Raw genomic sequence first — 12,044 nt, forward strand, 5'->3', positions numbered from 1 at the left:
GGGGGGGGGGGTTCTCTTTTTATCTTCCTTTTTTTGTTATTTTGTTTTTCTTATCTTTATATTACTGTTTCAATTTTAGTTTCACCTTATCTTAGTTTTATAAACTATAAAAGTAGTCCCTACTTTAGTGTTAATAAATAGGCTACTGCCACATAAGTTTGGGCAACTAATTAACATAGTTTAATATTTTATTTATTGCAAAGGAGATTCAACTAATTGTTTTTACTTCCTTTTAAAACATTTTAAAATATTTTACACCTTTATAAAAGTGTGGCTCCTTCACCAAAATTACCTATGCAATATTTGGTTCACTCCGAACATTTTAAATTTCTTTTTTTTTATTTGAAAGCTTTTATGGTTTTCTTGATTTTGAATTTGAATCTGAATCGGTTACGAACTAACGTGAGATTAGCAACAGTAACGGAGGTGACGTGGCATCGTTAACGTGGGATTACTGTAGCTTAATTATCCGGGCGTCACAGGCACGTTGACTTTCGCCAAACAACCCCAAGTACGCAAGTACGAGAGTGTTGTCCTTCTCTTTGCCCATCTCTCATAGGGAGTGATCTCATTATCCTTTATCGGAACTTTATTCAGGACATGACATGCCGTCAATATAGCCTCCCCCCACCATGCCTTGGATAAACCCGACATATCTAACATGGCGTTAACCAGATCAGTTAGGGTACGGTTTTTCCGCTCGGCAACCCCGTTTGACTGGGGTGAATAGGGAGGCGTCCTCTCATGAATAATGCCGTGTTCCGCACAGAAGGAATCAAACTCACTCGAGAAGTACTCTCCACCACGATCTGAACGAAATCGTTTAATTTTCTTTTCAAGTTGATTCTCAACTTCTGCCTTATAGATTTTAAAGTAGTGTAGAGCCTCATCTTTAGTATTTAACAGGTACACATAGCAATATCTAGTGGAATCATCTATCAATGTCATGAAGTATTTCTTTCCACCTTTAGTCAATACACCGTTCATCTCACAAAGATCAGAATGTATGAGTTCTAATGATGCCAAGTGTCTCTCCTCCGCAGCCTTGTGAGGCTGGCGAGGTTGCTTAGCTTGCACACATGACAGGCACTTAGAACCTTTGGCTAAAGTGAAACTCGGGATTAAATCCAACTTAGCTAGCCGCGTCATAACACCAAAACTTATGTGACAAAGACGTGAATGCCAAACCTCAGATTCATTAACACTCGAATGAATATGGTTCACGACTTTATTACAGAAATCCGCAAGGGAATGGCGGAACATCCCTCCGCTCTCATAACCTTTTCCAACAAATAGTCCATACTTAGTAACAACTAATTTATTAGACTCGAATACCAACTTAAACCCTTCTCTACATAGAAGGGGGCCACTAACGAGGTTCTTCTTGATGGCGGGGACATGCTGCACGTTCTTCAGCTGCACGATCCTTCCCGAAGTAAACTTCAGATCGACCGTGCCAACACCATGAACAGAAGCACTCGCGCCATTCCCCATCAACACGGACCCGTGGCCTGTGACCTGGTAAGAAGAGAACAATGAAATGTCAGCACACACATGAACACCTGCACCTGTATCCACCCACCAATCGGTAGGCTGAAACACTGAAAAAACAGTAAATAAATTACCGTACCCAGATGCACCAGTCTCATTGTTGCCCACAATCATGTTGATAGACTTGGAGTCCTGTCCTGACTTCTTAAACTTGTTTGGGCACTTGTTGGCCCAATGTTCAGTCGAACCACAAGTAAAGCAGCCCTCATCCTTCTTGTTCTTCTTGAAGGTCTTCTTACCCTTCTTCTTGAAGTCGGTATTCTGTTGGACACCGTTCTTTCCCTTGAACTTGTGGGAGTTGAAGTTCCTCTGGTTCACCATGTTGGCAACAGAAGTCCCTTCGGCCCCTTTTCCGTGCGAGTCCTTTGCCCTCGAATTCTGCTCAACACTCAGATGGCCAATGACATCCTCCATAGAGAATTCACGCCTCTGATGTTTCAGAGTGGTGGCAAAGTTCCTCCAGGAATTGGGGAGCTTAGCGATTATGCAGCCCACGACAAACTTGCCCGGTAACTCGCACTTCAGAAGCTCAAGCTCCTTAACAATGCATATTATCTCATGAGCCTGCTCCAGTACAGGACGGTTCTCAACCATCTTGTAGTCGTGGAACTGCTCTATGATATACATCTCGCTCCCTGCATCGGCGGCCCCGAACTTAGATTCGAGCGCCTCCCACAAGTCCTTGGCGACATGCACATGTAAATATGCGTCGACCAGTTTATCTCCGATCACGCTAAGAACTGCTCCGAGAAACACAGTGGTTGCCTCCGTGAACGCCTTCTCCTGTTCAGGAGCAATCGTTCCCGTGGACACATCGGTGACCCAAAACATGTTCATAGCCATGAGCCATAAAGTGGTCTTTGTCTGCCAACGCTTAAAATATGTACCGGTAAACTTATCCGGTTTCAGTGCTGCGGCAAAGCCACTTGCCGAAAAATTCCTACACATAATAGGTTTTTGGATTGTTGAATAAATAGGCAATTTCTCGATTAAATTAATCCACGAGTAAATCACTAGCATGGCATTGACTACGTTGATGACGTACTGACTTTGATCTAAACATGCACGTACTAAGCAAACAGTAGACAAATCTACACATACTGCTAGTACTGCTAATATGAAATTAATCAGGAGCGGGATAAACGAGTTATACCCTCCAGTAGGCCATGCAGAGGCCGCGGCTTTGGTGGCAGCAGCGGCGTCCTCGGTGGCCTTCTTGTCGGCTTCAGCTTTCTCGGCGGCGGCACGGTCGGGGTCGGTGGACATGGTGATGATGAAGGCGACGCGGATGTAGAGGAAGTAGACGATATGAAGCAAGCAGTCGCGTAATCGCGCCCAAAAACCTATTCGCCCCTTACCCCGTACAGGAACCAGAAGGGCCTGGTTTCGGAGACCTGCTCTCCCGTCGACCGTGTACGCGGCGGACGGGATGGAGTCACCGGCTGCATCAGCAGCAAAGGAACGACGGTGGGCGTGCGCGTGAGCAGATGTGATCTGTTCGTGGCGGCTAGGGTTAGGGGACACAACACACTTATATAGACGCAACCGCGTGGAGAGATGTGGGCTTGACCCACGTCTGAGTCCGTGACAGCCCACGATCCGACATCTCGGATCGTGGCCCTGCTGTCAGAACCTCTCCGTTAGTGATTGGCAAAAATAAGCGCATATGTGTGAGCTCGGCTCGGCTTATTCCCGCAACCCGTGGCGCGGCGCGATGTGACGTGACGTGACGAGGCGAGGCGAGGCGAGGCATGGCGAGGCGGGCGGCGGAGGAGGAGCGCGCGAGGGCCTCTTCTCTTCTCATGCTCCAATAGCATGTAGAAGAGCCACCCTTATAAACCACTCCAACTTTCCTTCCACTTGCATGGTGGGACTAAACTTCCCACCACCTTGTCATGCCACCTACATGGGCCCTTAGAGATCAAATCTGAAATTGTTATATGGGCTCTAGGCCCATCTCACATTTCAATAGAATCACTTCGTCCTGGCGGTCGATGGACGAGCGGCAACAGAATAGATCGAGCCGCCGCCACGCCTTCTGTGATTATATATACAAATCCTAACCTAATCTCTCCGTTCCTCCCGCCCGCAAACTGCCCGCAATCGTCTCGCAATCTTGTCGCGATTCTCTCGCCACCTTCCCGCATGCTAGCACCCTCCCGTTGCATCTCCGGTCCGCCTTGCTCCGCCTAGCGCCGCCCCCTCACTGCTTTTCTCCGCTTCCTAGTGCCTAGGCGCACGCCTTGCTCCGCCTAAGCGATGGGCCCGCCCAGAGGACCGATTAGGCCCAAAGCTACGCGATGGGCTATCGCCGAGCGCTGAGGCGCGCTGAGGCGTACACCTAATAACGCTTTTTCCAACCTTGATAATAAGCATAGGTTACTGTAGAAAAATGCTCACAAAATGCAACATATGCAATACTGCCTAAAGAGGAAACTGACAGAAATGGCAGTTGCCAGAATTGGAATGTCCAGATATGGACACGACCAGAAATGGAAAACGGGGATATTCCCGAAATGGAAAGCGCTCGGATTTATATAAAAATAAAAAATAAAAGGACGGAGGTGGCTTGGAGGAAACTTAACCCTCTTTGATTCAACGAGCTAGTCAAGTAGAGGCATACTAGTGACATTATGTTTGTCTATGTATTCACACATGTCCTAAGTTTCCGGTTAATACAATTCTAGCATGAATAATAAACATTTATCATGAAATAAGAAAATAAATAATAACTTTATTATTGCCTCTAGGGCATATTTCCTTCACTTTGCTCCACCACCGCTAGCAGTTGGGCTGCGGCCGGCGGCCCTGCTCATGCTCTGCTCTTTTTTATTTCATGCACCTCTTTCTTTTCGATTGGATGTGACCTTCCTCTCGGGTCGATGCGCCTCTTTCTTTTTGCTTGGCCACGACCTTGACTCTTAGGCTATCGATTTGTGATGCATGGCATCTTTCTTCAGATCTCTATCTTTAGGCCGAGTCATATCTTGTCTTCTTTTCTTGGCTTGTTGATTCTCATAACTTCAAACATATATATGTTGCTAGGATGTGATGTAAAGAGGCAGTGTGGGACTAATTAGAATCTAAAATTATAGCATAAGTCTAAGCAATTTTTTCTCCATGCCTCCGGAGGTGAGGGTAGGTGGGGAGATTGATTCTTTTTGTCGGCCCATAAAAAAATCTAGCCCATTGACTTACAAAGCACTCAGAATGTAAGAAACCGAGAACATACTATTAGTACCACCTCGTTTATATTACGATTTTGTCTATACGAATCGTAAAAGCGTATTACAACTGGGCGGAAGCGTATTGTGACGGTGAACCCACAGAGTCAATCAAACTTGTTTAACTCACCACAAAGCATATCATGGCATGTAATAAAATCTAAAAGTAAGTAGACATGATTCTAAGCATGTTCATGTACCGTATCATCACATATCATGTTTGCATTTAAGTCCACCAAAATGACAAAACAACAAAGTAATGTAAAATGACATGTGTGCAAACTTGCTCAAAAGCCAAAACAAATGCCACCACTGGATTGGTTGGATTTTCCTAGCCCAAAAGCATATATAATAAGCATAGGTTACTGTAGAAAAATAATCACAAAATGCAACATATGCAATACTGCCTAAAGAGGAAACTGACAGAAATGGCAGTTGCCAGAATTGGAATGTCCAGATATGGACACGACCAGAAATGGAAAACGGGGATATTCCCGAAATGGAAAGCGCTGGGATTTATATAAAAATAAAAAAATAAAAGGACGGAGGTGGCTTGGAGGATGACAGGTGGATCCCTCAAGGGCCCACATGTCAGGGGTTCGGGATAATAAGGAAGAACAAGTGATCGAACCCAGGACCTCGTCGTTGTTGGCACGGGAAGGGAACCAGTTGGGCTATGCTTGAGGGTGCATTAGAAATGGGCTTATCTTCCTATAGAAAGGAGTTAATTGTATAGAAGTACCACAATTGGCGCATTAGATGCAGATTGGTATTAAATTTGGTAATTTTGACATATCAGTACCAAATCTGGGGCTAGCCGTCGCAGAATGGTCTAAACTCTGCTTAAACACGTACTGACGCTGAAACTGACAGCTGGAACCCGCAAGTCAGATGTTGACATAACATGTTCTTTTACAAAAAAGGCCCTGGCTTTGTATGGAATCACGCATAAGGCCTTGTATGCAGAAAATTGGGCCTTACACTCCGCGAAAAATTAAGACGGGCGCCCAGCCGCGCAAGGATTCGAACCTGGGTCGTGGGAGGTTCGGCGCGCACGCGCAGACCACTGCGGTTGAGTCCAAGGGCAGGCTGACATCTTTTTATAATGAATGTTTTACACACGTCCGGGCCTTTGTTGGCTGTTTCGTTCTTTTGTATGTGTTTTCTTTTTCGGATTTCTTTTGTCTTTTTCCAAATCTTGGGTATTCCTTGGGGTTTTCTTCTTTTAATTCTTGCTTGTTTCTTTTTTGCATAGGTTTTGTAATAAAATGTGTACGTTTTTCGAACATTTACACTGAAACTGTTAGGTATTGTTCGGGTTTTAAAAATAAACAGTGTACGTATTTTATATAGGTATATGTTTTCTACATAGGTTTTGTAATAAAAGATGTACGTTTGTCCAATACTAGATTTTTAATTTGCACTAAAACTGTTGGGTATTGTTCGGGTTTTTTTTTAAAATGAACTATCTATGTTTTTTGTAAAGGTATATGTTTTTTATATAATTTTTTTAAAATATAGGTTTTGTTGTAACTGCGTACGTTTTTTCAGCTCTTGGCTATTCTTCGGGTTTTTCTTGTTTAATTTAGAAAAAATTATGATGTAAGAGTTTTTGGAAATACAAACTGGGCATTATTATTGTATAATACATGATGAAATGTTTTGTTATATACAGTGAACATTTCTTAATATATGATGAAGGTTTTCAAATATATACTGAACTTTTCTTATATTATGTGATATTTTTGAAAATACACATTGAACATGACTGTATAAATTACGCACTGAATATTGTTGTGAATATACAGTGATCATTTCTTAATATACAATGATCTTTTTTATTTATACAATTAAGTTCTTGAAAATATACAATGAAGTGTTTCTAATATATATCGAATCTTTAATATTATGCGATATTTGTTTGAAATACACACCAACATTATTGTATAATATATGATGGACTTTTCTCAAAAAAATAATAATAATATATATGATGGAAAGTTTTGTTATATACATTGAATTTTTTTCTAATATACAATGACCTTTTTCAATTATGCCATGAATTTTTTTAAATACAGTAAAGTTTATATATATATATATATATTGATTTTTTTATATTATGTGATATTGTTTGTAAATACACACTGAACATTATTGTATAAATATACAGTTAAGATTTTTTTAGAAATATTTAAATATCAATATACAATGATCTAAATAAATATTACGTAATGGATGATAGAAGAAATCCGGAAAAAACACATAAAAAGCAAACGGTCCAACGCTACAAAGGCCCGGACGTGTCTAAAGGTTCAGCTATAAAAGAATTCCAGACTGTACTTTATCAAAGTTCAAAAAAAAAAGACTGTACTTTATCACAAGTAGTCGATAGGCGTAGCGCTCTGCGAGCACGCGCGGAACGTAGCGCGAAACAGGTTCGACTCCTAGCGCGACCGGCTCCGTGAGGCATCTTTTTCCCCAAACTAGGGCGTCTGCGTGATTCCATATAAAGCAAAGGGGTCTTTATGTGAAAAACATGCCACGTCAGCACCTGACTTGCGGGCCCCAGCTGTCAGTTTCAGCGTCAATACGTGTTTACACCGAGTTTAGACCGTTCTGCAACGGCTAGCCCCAGACTTGATACTGACATGTCAAAATTACCAAAATTGGTATTAATCTGCATGTAACGTCTCAATTGTGGTATTTTAATGTAATTAACTCTACAGAAAGAGACCCAAGGCGGACTGGGTATCTTCTTCTCTGCAACAGAGAAGAAACAACGACGCCGGGACGACAAGGGGCGGTTCCTTGCTGCTCAATGCAAATTCATTCAGGCAGCGGCAGATGCAGCGACAACGGAAGCAATGGCAATGCGTGATGGTCTAAATCTGGCAAATATTTTGGGTTTTAACAGAATAGCAGCAGAGTCAGACTCTCTGAGTGTTGTTAATAACTGTCAGGGACAAGTTCAATGGTGGGACTCAGCAGCGGCAATCTTTGCTGAATGTTTTGATATGGCAACATCGATAGGGAAGGTCACCTTTTCACACTGTTTTCATGAGGCAAAATCAGTAGCTCATGAGCTAGCTAAATATAGTTTTTGTAATAATTGTAATGGAAGTTGGACAAAGGAACCCCGGGGTTTTTGATCAGCCAATTAGTGAACGATGTATCTCTGTTTTAAGTTAATAAAGCTAGTCATGATGGCCTTCCCTCAAAAAAAAAACGACGCCGGCGAGCAATGGCAGCGATAGTGGGCCTCTAGAGGCGGCGGCGGGCATGCGGGATTAGGAGGAACTGCTGCTGCTACGGGAGCCACGAAGCAACGGAGGGGCATACACATGCATGTGGATGTGCACGGGCAAGAACATGCTGTCATGGCGGCAACTCCGGCAAGGTACAGCGAGGCTACGGCGACCTACAGGACGAGCGCGGGGAGCTGCGGGCGTGGCTGGGTGCAAGTGCGATGTGCGAGGGGATCCAGAGCAGGGGACACACGGTATATGCTACGGCAGAAACCAAGAACATATTAAGGACAGTAAAACCGAGCCTAAACGAAGCTCTCTCACGCATCAGTCACATTTGATCGTCGGATCCCGTATCTTGGCCATTCCTGGCCATCCGATGCATCGATACTCCCGCGTGGGCTGCTTCTGTGCCGTCTGTCCTTGGGCTGCTATTCCACAAGCAAAATCCGATGCATCTCCTTCACTGCTATGGTGAACGTCGGATCCCGAAAGAACGGCAGTGATTCTGCTTCGTCTCCGCCTCCTGGCACCCAGTCCCATCCGCAAACCCCGCCCCGCTCGACCCCCGACCCCTTCAGGTCTCGCCCTAGGTCAGAGAGACAGAGAAGCCGAGGAGGCGACGCTAGCGAGGGGAGTCGGTGGTCGAGGGTATCCAGCGGATGCCAGCCGCACGAGGGATCTAGCACTAGGGAGCCGGTGAGACGCGTGCGAGACTGCGAGGCAACCGGCTCTCCAAGGGATCCAGCCAAGGCGAGGCGCCCGAGGGGATCCGGCGATCGAGCGGGTGCCTCCAGGTCAGTTCGCTCATCTTCCCCCTTCTCTCTCAGGCCCTGAAAATACCTCACAGAGCTGGTGACAGCGGCAACGAGCCGGCGACGCCTCCGCTGAGGTTGCGGTGATGGAACCCATGCCAGGGTTCCTGGTGGTGCTGGGCGGGGCGAGCGTGCGGCATGGGCGGCTGGCCTTTGTGACACATCTCCACATGCATAGCTCTGGCGGCAACGACGGCGGTGGCAGATGGGATCATATCCTGCTCTGAGCCGGCGAAGGTAGATCAACGCCCATTTTAATTCAATCCCCCTCTCTTCTTGGTACAAGGAACTATTTGTGGGCAACTTGTTCTTGTCCATGGTGCTCCAACAACTGCACGAGGAGGTCGGGCCTCTCGGATTGGTGTCCTGCAGAATTCAGGTTGGAGGTGATGGAGGGCACTGTACAAGAGAGGATATTTGTATGGGGAACAACAATGCACCAGGTCACCTTATATTTCTTTCCGGTACATGTACGAGTACGATTCCTTCTTCCACCAAAACAATTTCTTTGTCCTGACATCATCCCAATCCAATTTGTACATACAGGTAATATTGTTGGCGGTGGTCAATTGATTTGAGCATATTTGGAAACGTCTAATCTGCAACCTTTCACTCAAAGCGCTTAAAAACAAAATGACAAGAATTCAGTATATACATTTCGTGAATTAAATTTTTGTCTTATATTGCAACTTATATTATCAACGATTTTTGATGAATTAAATTTTCTTTACTTGAAAACAAGCCACCTTTTCTACCACAGTAATCCTATGTTTAGAAGTATTCACGAATTAACTTGTGAAGACATCTGAAACAAGGGTACCCACTATCAGAAATAATGAATGGATCTGTACGATAATCAGTTGGGTACCTTCTTTTGGTTTTAGTTTCATAATTTGGACTGTTTTTCTTTAATTGGTCTATGGATTGTTATTGTTGTTCCATGTATTTTTTTTATGCACTATTGTTCCACCTTATGTTACTTGACAATATTGCAAAACATATGTTTTGGTGGAGCTATCTGAATGACCTTGATACAATTTTACCTCTGTCTACTATGTTTCTGTTGGTAGTACATTTGGATAGAAATTTCATGTGTATCAGTAAGTTTGCATTTAAGTTTTTCGTTTATATTTCATTTGTTTCCTCAATGTTTGATTTCACAAGATAATCCCATTTGCAAGAGACCTTTTCAACGCCTCCAGACATGTGTTTCTCTGTAAGTACTAAACTGGTTTGGAAATATTGATTTGTGGTCGGGCTAGGATGTCAACATCATTTCTGTATGATAGTATTATCTGATCATTGGAAAATGACACATTTTTCCATTACCAGATATGTTATACTCATTTTGTTTTGGGTTGCGTTATGTTACAATAACATGTTAGACCCCTTCAAATGCATGGGTGCTTTCGCCAAGAGGACCGGTCCATGAACACTGATGCGAAAGCCGGCCATCCAAAACTATCTACATTTGTCCGTTCTATTAAGTTAAAAATCAAATGTGATTTGTATTTAAGTAGTAGCAAAACTTTACTAAAGCAGCGGCCTAAATGAGGCACTAAGCACCAAGCACCATGGTGGATGGTTGGCATCCGCCATATGAAGCTACTAAAGCTTCCCCCAAAGATCCTAATGCTTTCGCCAAGTAAAGCTATTCATCCAAAGCTTCCACAAAAGGAAGCTTATAATTAGTAGCCTATTTCTGGAATGATGTTAATTGGCGATTAGATTACTCCATGGCCTGCTAGCTTTTGGCGAGAAAATTATAACTGATCAGATCTGGAATTATCATTGCTTTACATGGTACAGTTTGTTTGTAGCTACAGCCCATAGCTAGAAAAAAAAGTATCTTCATATTTTATTAGGTGTCTTAACTGTTGCAAATATTGTCATTCGTTCTAGGCTACTTGCATATATGGGTCTTTTTTCTTGTTGTAGTTGTTTTTTTGCTAGGAAACAGCCTACTATCACATATAATATTTTGACATGCCCTCAGTTACCTAATTCTTTACCTTCTGATACCGCAACAAATTTGAAAAGATGCAGAGTGTTGTTTGTCAGGTGTGATTGACAACTCCTTTGAGCTTTCTAATTCGACTCATGTCTGCCTCAGTATAAAGTTGTATGCCAGTGCCGTTTCCAGTTTATTCCCAATTTCAAGAGAATGGGTAAAGTAGCTCCCTTGTGTACACTGTATTTTTTTGGCCATACTATTATCGCTTGTATGTTGTCAGTTTATGATGGACCAACTATTAACATTATTGTATTTTTACTGAATGTATATGTCCAGTTTACATATTGTACTGCCATTCTTTTTTAATATATAATTATACTATAGAGGTTTTTACAAAAAAAATACTATATTATTGTTTTATCAGAATGGAGAGTGTGCGGACATATTCTATGATTGAACTTACATATGTAGATATATGGTTCACTATGGTACTATTGAAATCCCTACTTTGTTTAGCCTAAAAGTACTACTCTACCATGTTTTGTGGAATCATATATATACTATTGAAATCCCTACCATTCTATCCATAAAATAGACGGGCGCAGCAACGCGCGCCATCAATGATCTAGTTATTATTTTTTTTTGCATGGTCCAAGAACATATTATTAGTATCACCTTATTTATATTACGATTTTGTCTATACGAATCGCAAAAGCATATTACGACTGAGCGAAAGCGTATTGTGACGGTGAACTCAAGGAGTCAATTTGTACTTTATTATTATTAGGGAAAGATATGTATTGTGACGGTGAACTCAAGCGTATTACGTCAGGGACAAGTTCAATGGTGGGACTCAGCAGCGGCAATCTTTGCTGAATGTTTTGATATGGCAACATCGATAGGGAAGGTCACCTTTTCACACTATTTTCGTGAGGCAAATTCAGTAGCTCATGAGCTAGCTAAATATAGTTTTTGTAATAGTTGTAATGGAAGTTGGACCGAGGAACCCTTGGGGTTTTTGATCAGCCAATTAGGGCATCTTCAGCCGGCCCCCCAAGAAGCCTCCCCAAGCCGCTTTTTGGGCGCCGGCGGACAAAAAATGGCCCAGTCAGGCACCCAGAGACCCGATTTTCGCTGGATTTGGCGATATTTACGGCCGGCGCTCTCACCCCAGACCCAGCCCCCTGCGAGGCAACTGGGGACGCCGGCAGTTGCCTTTTGCATGCAAAGGCCCAGTGTCAGTCCCTCTCTCCCC

This window comes from Triticum dicoccoides, chromosome 2B (assembly GCF_002162155.2).
Source record: "Triticum dicoccoides isolate Atlit2015 ecotype Zavitan chromosome 2B, WEW_v2.0, whole genome shotgun sequence".
Taxonomy (NCBI): Eukaryota; Viridiplantae; Streptophyta; class Magnoliopsida; order Poales; family Poaceae; genus Triticum; species Triticum dicoccoides.